This window comes from Chiloscyllium plagiosum, unplaced genomic scaffold, assembly GCF_037043375.1.
Source record: "Chiloscyllium plagiosum isolate Xiang-an unplaced genomic scaffold, Cpla_swu_hap1 HiC_scaffold_31, whole genome shotgun sequence".
Taxonomy (NCBI): Eukaryota; Metazoa; Chordata; class Chondrichthyes; order Orectolobiformes; family Hemiscylliidae; genus Chiloscyllium; species Chiloscyllium plagiosum.
Window position 1 is genome coordinate 29,348,615 of NW_028270169.1, and position 16,075 is coordinate 29,364,689.

The 16,075-nt window shown below is 38.4% G+C and overlaps 1 long non-coding RNA gene across 1 annotated transcript; it reads right to left on the reverse strand.

Moving 5' to 3' along the window:
• Positions 1–7,022: 7,022 nt before the first annotated feature.
• Positions 7,023–15,953, reverse strand: LOC122563827 (uncharacterized). Its single transcript, XR_006315748.2, has 3 exons — positions 15,798–15,953; positions 15,076–15,153; positions 7,023–7,232 (listed from the first exon to the last, which is right to left on the reverse strand). It is a non-coding gene; the product is annotated as an uncharacterized LOC122563827 (long non-coding RNA).
• Positions 15,954–16,075: the final 122 nt, after the last annotated feature.

Consider the following 16,075-nt stretch of genomic DNA (forward strand, 5'->3'; position numbering starts at 1 on the left):
CGTAGAACACAAAATCAGACTGATTAGGATCTGCATCTTCTGGTAATGCAGCCATGCTCCATGCTGGAAGAAGTACCCAATAATATTAACATTCTTGTTTCTGAGGATTGTAACCTCGTTCAGGAAGAGGGTAGGTGTGGTTTTCCAAAGATCTACTGATGTGCTCAGTTTGAGACAGTCAGAAGTATGTGCACAGATGCAGATACAGAATCTAGCAATTTTTTAAAGAAAAATTATGCCAGAGAGATATGGCTATATTTCCTTAATGCAGGCTCCTTAATGACAAGAATGTTTAAATTCCAGTTGTTAATCCAGACAGCTACAGAAAACAAATGTAATTTTCCTCAGATGCACAAATGAATTAAATCCATGAAATCTGCACCCGCATCACATCGGACCAATAGTTAAACACATATAAATAGTGGGGATGTTTTGGGGAGCATTGTTTGAAACACCACCAGGATTGAGAGGAATCTCTAGGCCAGAAATTTAAATGTGTTCGCTGAAGAGTTGTCAATGACATTTGAACAGCACTGAAGCACTGCAAACAAAAAGAAAATTCATCCTTGATTTTTAATTTTGATGTGTATTTCTTCATTCACAGGACGTTGGTGAGCATCGATTGCCCTTGAGAAGGTGGTGTTAATCCATCTTCTTGAACTGCTGAAGTCCCTGTGGTTTAGGTACTTGGCACACAGTGGTACTTGGCAAGTCATTCCATGGTTTTGACCCAGTAACAATGAAGGACTGATGATATAGATCCGAGTCGGAATAATGACTTAGAGGTGAACCTATAGTGGTATTCCTGTGAATCTGCTGACCTTGTTCTTCAAGGTGGTGGAGGATAGAAGTTTATAAGATGTTTTCGAAGAACCTCGCTAAGTTGTTGAATGCATTTTTTACATGGTACAGTCTGGTGGTGGAGTGAATATTTAAGTTGGTGGCTATGCCAATTAAATAGGCTATTTGGCTCCAGATTATGGGCTGGACTATTCTTAGAGCTGCACAAATCCAGCACATCATAATCTTGACTTATATCTTGTAGCTGGCAGAAAGGTTTTGGAACTTAGGAGATGAATCACTCACAAGCAGAACACTCACCTCTTGTAAGCATAGTATCTTTTTTGGTTGGGCCAATTAAGTTTTTGGTCAATGGTGATTTCTAGGAAGTTGATGGTGCAAGATTCAATGATGATAATGTGTTTCACAATCAAAAGGAGGTAGTTTGAATTTCCTGTCAATTTTTTTAAAAGGTGAAGTTAACTAATATTAATTGTCACTTATCAGTCCAAGACTGAATGTTGTTCAGGCTTTGCTGCACATGGCATTGATATTTAAATAACTGAGAGGTTTCAATCAAACTTGACTCTGAGTAGCAAAGTGAATATCCACACTTCTGACCTTATGTTGGACGGAAAGTTATTGATGAAGCTGTTGAAGATATTCAGGTCGAGGACACTGCCTTGAAGAAGTAATGACAGTAATGTCTAGGAACTAAGATGTTTGACCTTCAACAAACACAGCAATTTTCTTTTTTGACTGGGTAAGACATCATTCATTGGAGAGTTTACCCTGAATCTCACTGACTTCAATATTATACTGACACGTGGTCGAAAGTTGCCTTGATGTCAATCACAGTCACTCACACCTTATCTCTGGTATTAAGTTGTTGTGTCCCTGTTTGAATCTAGGCTTTATGGAGAAAAGAGCTGATTGATTTTGGAGAACAGAGCAGACTATCGATGTGTAAGTGAATTTTGACAGCATCTTTGATGACACTTTCTACCATTTTTCTGATGACTGGGAGTTGAATTATGGGATAGTAATTAACTGGATTGGATTTGTCCTGCTTGTTGTGGAGAGGAGGACATTCCTATCAGATTGATACCAGTTTTGTAGCTGTAATGGAAATGCTTGGCTCTGCATTAAAGTTAAATGCTACATTTGCATTTCAATTTATACTCAAATTTAAAATAATCTTTGTGTCTCTGCTCATTCTTTTTCCCAAAAAGGCAGATTTGTTAATTTCTTATAACTTAACACTCTATGTTTCTTTCTCATGACATACTCCACAATGCATATTTTGAACTTAATAGAGATGTGATAAACATGTATGCTTTTTTTTAAACTTCTCTCCCGTAGACATTCTTTATTGTATTTCTTTCTTTCTGGTGTGTACCCTACCGATGCAATCGGTCAATAAAGATTTGTATCAGAAAACATAATTTGTTATTTCCACAATGTTATATCGTAAATGTTATGTTTATTGGTAATGGAATATTGTGTCAACAGGACATGAAAAGCACAATTAAACATAAGAACAAAAAGTGCTTGAAAAACTTAGGAATCTGGCAGCATCTATGGAGACAGAAACATTGTTAATATTTTGAGATCAATGACTTCTTCAGAACTGAAAAGGGTTGGAAAAATAGTACTTTTATGCTGTTCTCAAAGTGGGAGGATTGAGAGGAACAAATAGCAAAGTAAGTGCTAATGGTGATTAAAAAAAAGCTATCTAGATGCAAAATATGTCTTAATAATAGATGTAAGAGATCAAAAATAGGTTGGCTTTGTTTAGAGTAAATGTATCCAAAACAACATATTGAAGTCAGGGAGTGTAATCAAAATGGAGGACTGTGTTGATGCTCTGAAATTGTTGACTTTAATATAGACCCCTGAAACATTGTAAAATGCCTGAGCACAAAAATGAGTTTCTGTTCCTCCAGCTTGAGTTGGGCTTCACTGGAAATAAGAGATTGACTGTTAATCAAATGCAGGCAGCTTGGAGGTTGGGGGTCATTCTTACACAGAGACCGGAGTGTTCCACAAAGCAGTCACCCAGTCTGCATCTAGTCTTGCCAATGTAGAGGAGATGGCATTGCGAGCAATGAATACAATAGACTAGATTGAAAGAATTGCAAATAAATTGTCTCCTCACCTGGAAGGTGTGTTTAAGGCCTTGGACTGTGGGGTGTGTGGTTGTCTTAGAAGTAATAGAGGGGTGGACAAGAGTGTCATGGTGAAAACAGTTGTTTAGAATGCTGGTGGGCTTGTAATATCTGTCTGGTGGTGGCATCCTAATGGAGCTGGCAGAAGTGACAGAGGATGATCTTTTAAGTGAGGAAACTGATGATGTGGTAAGAGAGGATGAGGGAAACCATTTTATTGTTCTGGATGGAAGGGATTGGGGGTAAAGGAAGAAGAGCTTAAAATGGGTCAGACATGGCTGAAGGTATGGTCAACAATGGGTGGATGGAATGTCCTCAGTTCAGGGCAATTATAGGACAATTCGACAGAGGCACACTATAGAGGGTGGCATTGACAATGGAATACTATTTTGCTTCTAATTAGTTTACTATAACTTGCATGTGGTCTTCTTCTTCCTTTGTCAATAGTGTAATAACTGTCATTTTCCAGCCCTGCTCAGGAGAATCATTGGACTCAAAATGTCAACACTGTTTTTCTCATCATAAGGCCTTGCTAAAACTATTGAGTTTCGGCAGAACTTTCTTCTTATTTCAGCATATGATTATTTTGCTTTTATTACAATTAAAAATAATCTTTTTATGTTCCAGTGGGTAGAAGGTTCATTACACTGCTTACCTTTAAGGCGTATCAGGTTTGTAAACATTTGCTGATAATGACTCATAGTTTGACGTGTCTCAGTCCAATTTTGAAGCCTGCCAATATCACCCCATTAGACTATAATGTACAGTCCAGATTACACATTTATATTTTCTATTATGTATTAAAAATGCACCTGTTTGCACTTTTAATTGTATAACACTTCTTACAATGTCATTGTTTCCCTATATATTTTCATTATCATTCCTTTGCCATCATTCTGCATTTATGGGGTCAATGTAAAATAGCAGAAAATCAAACTGAGGATACATTATGTAAAGTGAAAAATGTGACTAGAATAGTTTAAATGAAAAAAGACTAAAGACAAATGAAATCAACCAATCCTGAATGACCAGTCAGGAAGACTGAATAAAAATAAATATAAATAAACTAGTTAAATCCTCAAAACAATTATCTGCAATACTTCATTTCTCAATAATTTAAATTAACATTGGTCAAGATAATGTTTGTAATATTAATAAAGGAAATAAATAAATACTTCAACTTAGATAGGACAGTGAACAAGGCATTTGGTATGATTTCTTTTATTGGTCAGAGTATTGAGTATAGAGGTTGGGAGGTCATGTTGTGGCTGTACAGGAAATTGGCTAGGCCACTTTTGGAATATTGTGTGCAGTTCTGGTCTCCCTCCTATCGGAAGGATACTGTAAAACTTGAAAGGGTTCAGAAAAAAATCTACAAGGATGTTGCCAGGGTTGGAGGGTTTGAGCTACAGGGAGAGGCTGAATAGGTTGGGACTGTTTTCTCTGGAGCGTTGGAGGCTGAGGGGTGACCTTATAGAGGTTAATAAAATCATGAGGGGCATGGATAGGGTAAATAGACAAGGTATTTTCCCTAAGGTGGTCGAGTCCAGAATTAGAAGGCATAGATTTAGGGTGAGAGAAGCAAGATTTAAAAGGGACCTAAGGGGCAGTTTTTTTATGCAGAGGGTAGTGCATGTATGGAATGAACTGCCAGAGGAAGTGGTGGAGGCTGGTACAATTACAACATTTAAAAGGGATCTGGATGGGTATATGAATAGGAAGGATTTAGAGGAATATGGACCAAGTGCTGGCAAATGGAACATTTAGGATATCTGGTCGTCATGGACAAGTTGGATCAACTGTTCTGTTTCCAGGCTGTACATCTCTATGACTCTATGACTATGACCACAAGTTGGAGTATGGAATTGATTTTTGTGTTATTTCCTGGCTTCAGCCTTTGTTTTAACCTGTTATGTAGATCTGATATTTTGACCAGGAGTTTTAGATCAATTGACTGAAATAACTTATGTGGACTGATCGAACACACCTTTTCTGATATGCATCCAAAGGATTTAATTTGTAATATTTGATTGGCTGTTTTTCAAAGCAATTTGAAGTAAGACAAGAAGACAGCTGCCCCTAGCTTTATTCAGGTAATGCTTACGATGGCTGATTTTTAAAGGAAAGCACCATAAAGATAATTTTAACTGTCCATAGTTGTGCAAAATGGACAATATCAAATAGGTCTCTCATTATTGTCAAATTGTTCAAAGAAAGTCTGGAGAAGTGATTTTAATTTTAATGCTATAGACAATGACAAACAAACTCAGGAGGATTTGAATCAGGAATTGTGGGAAAGCAGTTGGATGATCATGATGTATTCAATGATTTTAGGGAAGAAAGGGATGCCAAAGAAAGGTAAGCAAATAGAATCAAAATAGGAAAGGTATGTTGAAATGAAGCATTTCTATTAAATAAGCTGACTCTTTGATTTAGTTAATTTAACTGATCAATCTAACAATTCAGAAAATTGCATTGCAGCCACCATGTGGACTTACCTTCCACATACTAAATTTATAATACATTTAATAAAAGGTGTATACTATATTTCATTATTATTGGGATTTGGAGTTTTAAATAGAACATATGAATGTTGGTCAGATCTGTGAGGTACTGTTTTCAAAATGTGAGAAAATTATTTGGAACAGTGACCTGAATACATTGTTTCCAAGACGGTATGTAACTTAAGTGCCTGACCAGATAATGGGTGAAATGTTTATACTGCTGGGCCTATGACAGGCAGAGAAAACAGACTAGAGGTACTCGTTTATTTTTGACTTTAGAGCAGAGGTTTCAAGATTTCTGTTCAGGGGGATCAGTCACACTGTTAGAAGTGTCTTATTCCATAAAACATCCAGGTTGTGCCTCAGCTGTCCAAACTGAAGAGATTTAGTCAATCAATATTGAGAAAGATTCCTGCCAACGGACATGGAAAAACGTCATAAACCTTTCTCAGCATTCCACGGAGGAGGTCTGAAAAGATTGTTAAGTAAGATTTTAAATTATTGTAGCTGTGATATTTCATTGAGATTAGATATCTTAAAAAGATAATTTTGGGAAGGAGTTTATGTTAAGAGATTTCTAAACTTTTACATATTTTTGGACTTTTTTTCTTCTTTGTGTAATAGACTCATGTTCTGTTTTCAAAGGGCATCTATGGTCTCATGTGAATATGTTTCAGTGACTAATCACTATAGTAACCACCTGGAAAAAAATTAAATATAAGATCTGTTGAGCCAGGTTTTATTTTAAGATCTATCAGCTGGGATCATACCAGATCAAAATAAATGTCACAATAGCATTGTTATTATACAGCTGAATGATACAGCTGAAATTAACCTCCTGTTAAATTATTAAATATCAAAACTTATAAATTCTTACTTTTGCTGTGCTGAAATATTATTGTCCAGAGACTGTGGGCTTTGGCAACTTTTATGGTGCTCAAGCTGGTTTAACAGATTGGAGCAATGAAACGAGGTCTTGCCAAAGGAACATTGAGACTAGAAATGTCGGATTAAAAACAAAATCAGAAAGGTTAGCTTTTTCTTTGATCAGTATATACAGTTATATATATATCTACATAACTGTAACATATAGATGGATGCAAGGAGATAGTGAAATTGCCTTCAATAATTTTAATGCCCAAAAGGACTGTTGTGGGAGGGACTCAGGTATTTTTAATCTTCACCACTTAGCTAATGACACTGGCAAAATGAATTGCCCACCTCTTGTATAAACCAATAAGTGAAAAATTGAGTGAATTCTATGATGAGGAGGAACCTACACCAACAAATTAGCACTCAGGTAATGATGAGAAAGGTGACCACCCCTCCGTCCACTCCAAACCACACTCCAGCTGGGACAGCAGACGATTCTTTGAGCTTTAGCAGCTCCAATGCTGGATTTCCAGACATTACAGTTTGTAATAAAAGTGACTGGCAAGGTCTTGTTTGTACATGAGGTGGGGAAATGGAGTGCATCCTGCTGTAATTGTAAATAGGATATGAATGAAAAAGCTTAAAGTGTACAACAAGACATATTCTTTGGTAAAACTCACAATTCAAATGGTTTTGTGTTGAAAAAGTTTTATTAAAAGAAACTTTATTTACAGGAAACATTTGCCTCTTAATGAATGGTGATTCCAGCATCTGCAGTGTTTTTGTCTTTATCAAGTCAATAGTGATCTTTAGCTTGGGTTCATAAAGTATTCATAGGTTGAATTATTTCTTTGGGTTTATTTCATTTGGTTTTCAAGGTTTTCAAGTTGCAGTATTTCTTTCGAACCTGAAACCAAGAAACCCTCTTGTAAATGAGCTCTATCTCTCCAATGAACTAACATGCCAATTTATACGCCCAATATCTGGGAAAGTAAGGCTGACAGAACACACTTGCTATTATATCTTACTCCCTGGCAATGATCTAGGGTATTGGTAGATTAAGCATTCCATTAGGCCATGTAACTTAGATGATAGTTTACAAATTAGATTTATTGAATGGTGAAACTTAAATGGAAGAAAGAAGTTGTAACAGGTGTGATTAATTTACACTATTAAAAGAAAACCTCAGTTCTTGGTTGTATACCAAAAAAGACTCATCTCTAACTCCCCTAGAATAAATTGCAGTAACACCTGTAATACAACATAGCTACATGATGTTGAAATCCTCAAAGAGCTTTCATGTATCACATCTTCAGTCAGTCGAACTGAGAAGACAATCTCCTTCCAATTAGGAATTGGAATTTTTCTTGCCTAATGAAACAGTGTTGAAGCTGGAATGGGTCTTTGACTTGCCTATTTGACACCACCAGACAGCAATGTTTTTTTTTCCAGGCAATATCCTTCACTTGATATACAAGTGAGTTTTTCAATGATGCTCCATCATTTAGGGAGGAAGGCTGATGTAGTTTCAGGAAGGCATTCATAATATTTCCAGGTCTATATGCATTTTGAATCAAAGAAGGTGCACGAAGCAACAACAACATCTACAGCTTGACACAAGATATCCCATACTCAACCTGTCAGATGTTTTTACACAGTAGTGGAGCAGGGGGGACTATTCAGAGATGTTATTATACATCTCTGGAACAAATGGGACATGACCCCAGGCCTTCTGGCACAGAGGTAGGGCACTGTCATTGTAACACAAGATCCCCTCAGCAACATTGAGAGAATGAATTGATACACAGCCCGCACCTGAACACATTATTAGTATGGAATGGTAAATACCTGGGTGAAATTATGTTGTGCCACTTGGATGCTTTGCTCAATTTTTATATTTATCACAGAGTAAAATATTGCTTATGATCAGCAGTGAAACAGTTCCATAAGGCAAGGAAAACCTACCATTTGACCAATCAATCTGCAATGAGATAGATCTCATTAAACTCATCAGAAGGCATGAGATGGAGAAAAAATGAGGCATATTTACATTAAAATGCACTGTTACAGTCTTCAAATATCCCATTTAATTGGAAGACCTTCTGCTAAAGTTACATGTGATAATCTACACTTTCAACTATCCCATCTGGATGTTCAGCCTGAAGCGAAACCATGAGATGCCTGGCACATTCAGTTAGACTACTTCTACACAATCTAGATTAGAGTGGTGCTGGAAAAGCACAGCAGGTCAGGTAGCATCCAAGGAGCAGGAAAATCGACATTTCAGGCAAAAGCCCTCCATCAGGATGAAGGGTTTTCCTGATGAAGGACTTTTGCCCGAAATGTCGATTTTCCTGCTCCTCGGATACTGTCTGACCTGCTGTGCTTTTCCAGCACCACTCTAATCTAGACTCTGATCTCCAGCATATGCAGTCCTCACTTTCGCCTACTTTTACACAATCTTTATTGAAACACATTTCCTCACGTTTGCCAGAACTCAAAGCCAGAAAACAGTGGCTGCTCATTGAGATCTCCATGGTCTCTCCTCAAAGTGTGTGAAGGTTTCAGATTATACATTAGTTTGTCATTTTGTGCACATTGTGTGCCAAGTTGTGTGACATGGGAAACAGATATGGTGGCGTCACCCTGCTAATGAGAAGAAGATTGTTTTAGGGCTGTGCTTAAATGTAATTGCTGAAAATGAGGTGGATACTCATACTGTAGCATCCCAAATTCATGCCCACCTTCAACAAAGCACTTGTGATGAGGAAATTACCTCTACTTTTAGTGTGAGGGATTTTCTGACACGAAGGATGAAACAGAATTGTAGCTGGTGTATTATTTTGCCTCCCTTGTTGAAGTCATTAAACTTTTTGACATGGTGCTAACATGATTTTCTTTTAATTTGCCAGGCAAGTCAGTTTACTGAACAAATATACAAGTCTCTATATCAAAATAAATATGTTTCATTTAAGACTTAGACACATACTTGAGGATTCGAAAAGTGTGGTGTTGGAAAAGTACAGCCAGTCATACAGCATCTGAGGATTCTTACCTGTAGCACTGTATCTAAAATGCAGCTGTGAATCTGGTCAAGTGCTGTCAGTCTGGAGCTGCCCTGAACAGTTCCTTCATCTGAAGAATTGCCCCAGAGATGATGGATAAGTTGTCAGCCCGAAATGCCTACATGGACTTTGAGGTGCCAGTGGAAGGAGTAGTGCAGAGGAAGCCTATCCTCTTCCTTTTGGAGGGGCAAAGGAGATTATGCCACCAGACCCTACCAGCTTGGTCTGAGGTTGCCAACAGTATTACTGTTGTGTATGTGGAGTAGAGGGACACTTTTCAATAGCCAAGTAGGTCAATGACAATCTGTGCTGCATGAGAATAAGTGCCACACCCTTCTCTCAGCTACTTCATAAATACTCTGCCTCTTCGACTGCACTTACCTCCCACTGAGTGCTGGGGACTGGGCACCTCCTCAGCACAGGCAGGAGAAGACCCATGATACTGGGAATTAACTTCAAATAAAAGGAGAAAGTGAGGGCTGCAGATGCTGGAGATCAGATTCCTGATGAAGAGATTATGCTTGAAATGTTGACTCTCCTGTAACTCAGATGCTGCCTGACCAGCTGTACATTTCCAGCACCACACGTCTTGACAACTTTAAACAAAAGCACTTGCAGACACAGGAGTAACATGGAAGCTTTGCACAGAGGCACTGGGCAAACTGACTCAGAGGGTGTTTGGACTGTGCTGTCTCTAACATGTGGCCATCTGGCTGCCTCCATGGACAGGATGTAAAGCCAAATCCAGCACACATCGTGTCTACTGGATAAATGCTCAGACATACATTCCATTGATTTAAGCCATTGCGGGTCAGCACCAAAGATAGGGAGAACGAGGGACCTTAATCTTCCTGCAGGTGCCCCTTCCTTACAAGAAGATAGGACAGTCCCAGTAGGCCCCAATCTAGAGGAGGCATCATATACATGTGCCCCAGAAGTCTCATCTCAGGATGCTGAGGTGGTTGAGCCTTCCAGCTTCACTCTTTCTACCATCCTCAGGCAAATTGAAGCTGAGGAGGATGCACCTACCAGTCTCACCTCACCAAAGCCCTCAAGGCTAACAGTCTCCTTTGTAGGCATGGGGATCTCGAGGGATAATCGTGGTCTAATTTCCAGACTGTTTGGATATGGAACCCCTGACCTTGACCAAACCAGTAGTCAACTGACCATGTCTATGCCCCTGGAGTGGCAGTGAATGCTGCTCTCGACTTACTGTGCTGAGACTCCCTTGACTGAGGACTGCTGACAACCATGACAAGCTGCCTGGCTTTTTGTCTACACTAAATGCAAGGCAAGATAGTAGGACTGTGAGCCTTTAAGCTTTGGCTGAAGGGGCAAGGCAGATATACCATGAGCATTGAAGTTGGTGCAAACTGGTAAGAGAACTAGCAAGGAATCCTGACATGCAGCATGAGTTGAGTGCTCATCCTTATGTGCAAAGCATTATAATGAAAGATGCTGGTGTGCTCTAAAATTAGCATTGAAGCACAGAACCATTGTATAAGTAGATCAGAGGTGGTCCCTAAGGGTGCAGTAAGGCTGGCATGTGTCTGATGCCAATGTCTGTGGATGGTGGGCATGGGCATTCGCTGCCCATGAGATGTGCCCTGGGATGTTGGTGACTGCTATCTAAAATGGAGGCCCAGGGGATCAACTGGCGAGCTGTAGTCGACAGGTGCCTCCTTGTCTTTAATGTCAGGAATTGTTGCCATCTAGTTTCTAATGAGTGGATGGCAGAACAGAAAATTACATATCAACAAGGTGACATTTCGAATAGTGATAAACCAATACATACAAACAGACGTAAATAGGCCTCTCGTAGCTCACTAGCATCATTACCATCTCACCTTTCAAAACTTAATTGGAAAATTGGGCTTTTTGCTCATAATAGCGAGCATCTCATTTTTGCTGATCCCACACTAATTTCTCAACTGACTCGTCAATGCCCATGCATTCAGGGGATGGGAAGGTTCTGCTAATATTTTCTCTTCAAGCTCAAAACTGAGAAAATAAAAATAGATCCTTTGCAATGTTATGAATATAAATTATAGGAAGGGAAGAGAGAAAGATGTGTTTGTCATTTACATAAATTATTTGGATGAGACTATAAAAGGCATGTTAGTAAGTTTGTGGACGACATCAAATTTGGTGGCATAGTGGACAGTGAAGAAGGTTTTCTAAGATTACAAAGGGATCTTGATCAAATGGGTTAATGGGCTGAAAAATGGCAGATGGAGTTCAATCTGGATAAATGTAAGGTATTGCATTTGAATACAACAAACAAGGTTAAGACTTATACAATTAATGGTATGGCCTTGGGTAGTGTTATGGAACAGAGGGACATAGGATTCAGGTATATAGTTCTTTGAAGTTTGCCTCACATAAAGATAGGGTGGTTAAAAAGTTGTTTAGCACACTTGCCTTCTCTGCTGACTCCTTTGCATATAGGAGTTGGAAAGTCATGTTGAGGTTGTACAGGACATTGGTGGGGCCTCTTCTGGAATACTGTGTCCAGTTCTAGTGGCCAGTTGTAGAAAGGATATTATCAAGCTGGAGAGGGTTCAGGAGAGATTTACCAGGATGTTGCCGGGTATGGAAGGTTGGATTGGCTGGGATTTTTTTCACTGGAGAATAGGAGGTGGAGAGATGACCTTACAGAAGTTTATAAAATCATGAGGGATATAGATAAGGTTAATGGTAGGTGTCTTTTCCCTAGGATGGGGGCAATAGGAGAGAAATTTTAAAAAGATGCGAGGGACAATTTTTTTTACATAGAGAATAGTTTGCATGTAGAATGAACTTCCTGAAGAAGTGGTGGGTGTGGGCGCAATTACAACGTTTAAGGGACATTTGGAGAAGGGCATGATTAGGAAAGCTTTGGAGGGATATGGGCACGGAGCAGGCAGGTAAGGGACTAGCTTAGTTTGGGATTACATTCAGCATGGACTGGTTGGACCGAAAGGTCAGTTTCCATGCTGTACGACTCTATGACTCGATGTTTCCATTAATGAATTAAATTAATGGAATTAATTAAAGATTATACAATCCTCAACATTTTTACTTGATTATACTGGGTATAAAAGGGCACCTAACTGAGGCAATTAAAAGATATCAGAAAAATAAAGGATTATGAGTCACTTTACTCCCTTCTGAACTCAACTTTGACTTTAACAATTTCAGACCATGACCATTGCTCTGATTTGTTCAGGCTGCAGATGCTGGTACCAGTTCTATTGTTGCCAATTATAGCTGCTTAATCTATCTTTTGTTTCCTTAGTTATTCCATTATCACTCACTTTGACCTTACACCATTATCTCTTTTCTTGTTTAGTCACTTCCCCTACCCATTCACAGAGCTCCCCTTTTATTTTTTCCTCTCCTTAATACCCTGTCTCTCTATCTCTCTCCCCATCGAGATTCATTTTATAACCAGCCACACCTCCAATTTTGTCAGCATGAAAAAAAAAGGCCATCCACCTGAAACATAACTGTGTTTCTCTTTTCACAGTTGCTGCCTGACCTTATTCATTTTGAGAAGCTGAGTGTGTCCAGCATTTTCTCTATTTGTTGGTAGGATATATTGCCTTCATCCCCTTGTGATTTTGTTTATATTAGGAAACCTTTTCCTCTTTCTGATTCACCAGCTGTGCAGCATTTGCAGCATTCATATTTTTGCTTTATGTCTAGAATGCTGATAGCTGTCCCTGCACATTAATTAGCATTTTAACCTACGCATCTAACATCTCCACAAGCATTACTGGCTTAATAAAAAAAAATCTAGCAATGTAAATGTGGCTACATTTGACACATTACTACAAATCTAAACAGGATTTAGAATTGTAGGATTTTGCAGCATAGAAGGAAACCATTTGGCCAATTGCACCTGTGTGAGATAGCATCACAGAGATGGTCAGCATGGAAACAGACCCTTCAGTCCAACTTGTCCATGCTGACACGTGTATTCTAAATTAATCTATTCACATTTGGCCCATATCCCTCTAAACCCTTCTCATTCATATACCCATCCAGATGCCTTTTAATTGTTGTAATTGTCTCAGTCTCCACCATTTACCTTTCCAATGTAGAACAATATTGCAGCTTTTCCTTCATGACTCTGCAAATTGTTTTTCCTCAAGTATATATCCAGTTGTCTTTAAAAGATCCCACAGAATCTGATTTCACCATCTGTTCAGGTATTGCCTACCAGATCTTAACAATAATTTGTGTAAAGAATGTTTCCATATTTCCCTGCAGGTTTTTTCCTGTAACCTCCTGTCAGTGATTCCACTTGCAAGGAGAAATTATTTCTCCCTACTTTTGGAATCAAAATCCTGAATGCAACTATTAGAACAATCTCTGTATATGACTGAATGCCTCCTCATCAGAGTTGTGCTCATTCAATCACTCATCAGAATTGAGGGTCTTTACTTTTTTGTATGTAAACTTTGTATTTGAGCCAATAAAAATAGAGATTCCTGTCACAATAGAAGAATGAAAGGTGAGCTTCTATGGGTTACTAGGAAGAGTGTCCATTACTACACAATCTTCAACATTTAATAGAAATAAACTGGTGCAGGATGAATTTCTCAAGAAATGTGTGTGTATGTTCAGTCACTAAAAGATCAGTAGCACATTAAAAGCTGACAAAATGAAACTGCGGTATTGTTAGATCTCCATGTACACTTGATCTAAATGCACCTTGTGAGACGGATATATGAGCTTATCATAAATCTAACCATGCTTTCTTAATTTTTGGTGTTGACAGTGTTCCAAAAAATATTGGATCCTAGTGGAGTACATCAGTCATTATGATCTCAAACCAGTTCATTGAATCTGAATTAAATCTTTCCATGTAATCAGGATATAATTATCTTCAAGACTGGAACATTTGTCATGCTGTATAGCAACTCACTGAACAGTAAAAACCCTGGTTTCTGAAGACAGAATAAATACTTCCTGAAAATAAATGGATTTAAACCAAATTATAAGACATTCCTTAACACAAAATATAGGTAAGATGTGTACAGGTATCATAAAATGTACTTTAATAGTCAAACAGGAAATCATGTCATGCAGACACAATGGTTTTATTTCCTTCTTCAAGCTTTCATTTTTTATTTATTCTCCCAGATTGTGTATTACAATCCCTGGGTATCTGAACCCTGATCATGTAAAAACATTTGCATAACTGCAATGTCAATTCAATTTCCCATAAATGTTGCATTAAGATACAACCACATCTAGGCCTCTCTGAACGTAGATACTGAGAAGGTTAAAGAATGTATTTACTTTGGCTATTATTAGTGAACTGGTATCCTGTTTACATTTGTAATCATTTGTCAATACTGTCAAATTTACATTACTATAATTGTTATTATGCCAGTAATTTTAGATGAGTGGGTTAAAGATGCTAATGAAGGTGCAGGACAGTGCTAGCAACACCAAAGGCCGTTAAGCAAAAATGAGAATGCTGCAAATGCACAGGTGTTGAATCAGAAAGGGATAAAAACATTTTATCTTATAAATAAAATTATGAGTGGGTGAAGGGACATGTTCCATTTATGCTGGAAACACTCAGCATATTTCAGTTGTAACCCTTTGTCAAAATATCCCAGTATTATCTGTTTATAATCCAGATTTTCAGTGTCTACACTTATTTTATTATTTTGCTAATGCTGAACCAACCTTTGATCTGTGTAAGTTTGTTGCTCCTGCTCTGATTCTGAAACATGTTTCCTGCTATCTTCACCCTGGTCATGGCTCCTAAAGGTAAGGTTTCAGATCGTGAGGGAATTTTTCATCACAACTTCACAGCAATCTTTATCTGTTTATTTGATTTGCTTCTGTTTTGGTTACAAATATAGAGTATAGCAAAGCATTTTCGTGTTGATTCAGATTGAAATGCTTGAATAGTGTTACAGCAATTTTAATTTGTGGACCAGAAATATTGCTGCAGAAATAATGGGATCTGAAACCACAACCAGATCAGCCATGATCTTGAATGATTAAGCTGCCTGTAAGGGTCAGAAGGGCTTTTGCCCGAAACGTCGATTTCGCTGCTCTTTGGATGCTGCCTGAACTGCTGTGCTCTTCCAGCAACACTAATCCAGAATGTAAGGGTCAGTGGCCTACTCTTGCTCCTAAATCCTATGTTAATTCTCAAGGCATAATAAGTTCCAAATTTAATTACAATAACTGGTTCCAGCACCAAAAGAAAATTGGGATGGGGAGAATAAGACCTGCCACAAACTTGGTAACATTTTAAAAATTGCAAAGGTTTGCAAACTGGCATCAAAGAATCATAGAGTTTCACGGAGCTGAATGTACATAAAGTGAAACATATGGGGGAACCTGCTATCCCTCTGATATAATAGAACGAGAACACGAAGAGTAACTGGCAACGTTACCTCTGCTTTCTCTCCAAAGATGCTGCCAGACCTACTGCGTTTTCCCAACAATTTCTGTTTTTGTTTCTGACTTCCAACATCTGCAGTTCTTTGATTTTTTTTTGTAAAGTGTTCAACGCACTGTTACTGGCAGGTTTCTCCGATTTTGTGGTCAACTGAAAAGGAGTTACCAAGTCCCTCATTTGTGTACCGCGGTCTGTGCAGCGACTGCTCGTGACATCACGAGGGCGTGGTGGTTCCTAGGAGACCAGAATGTTACATAGTCCCCGATTATTTAC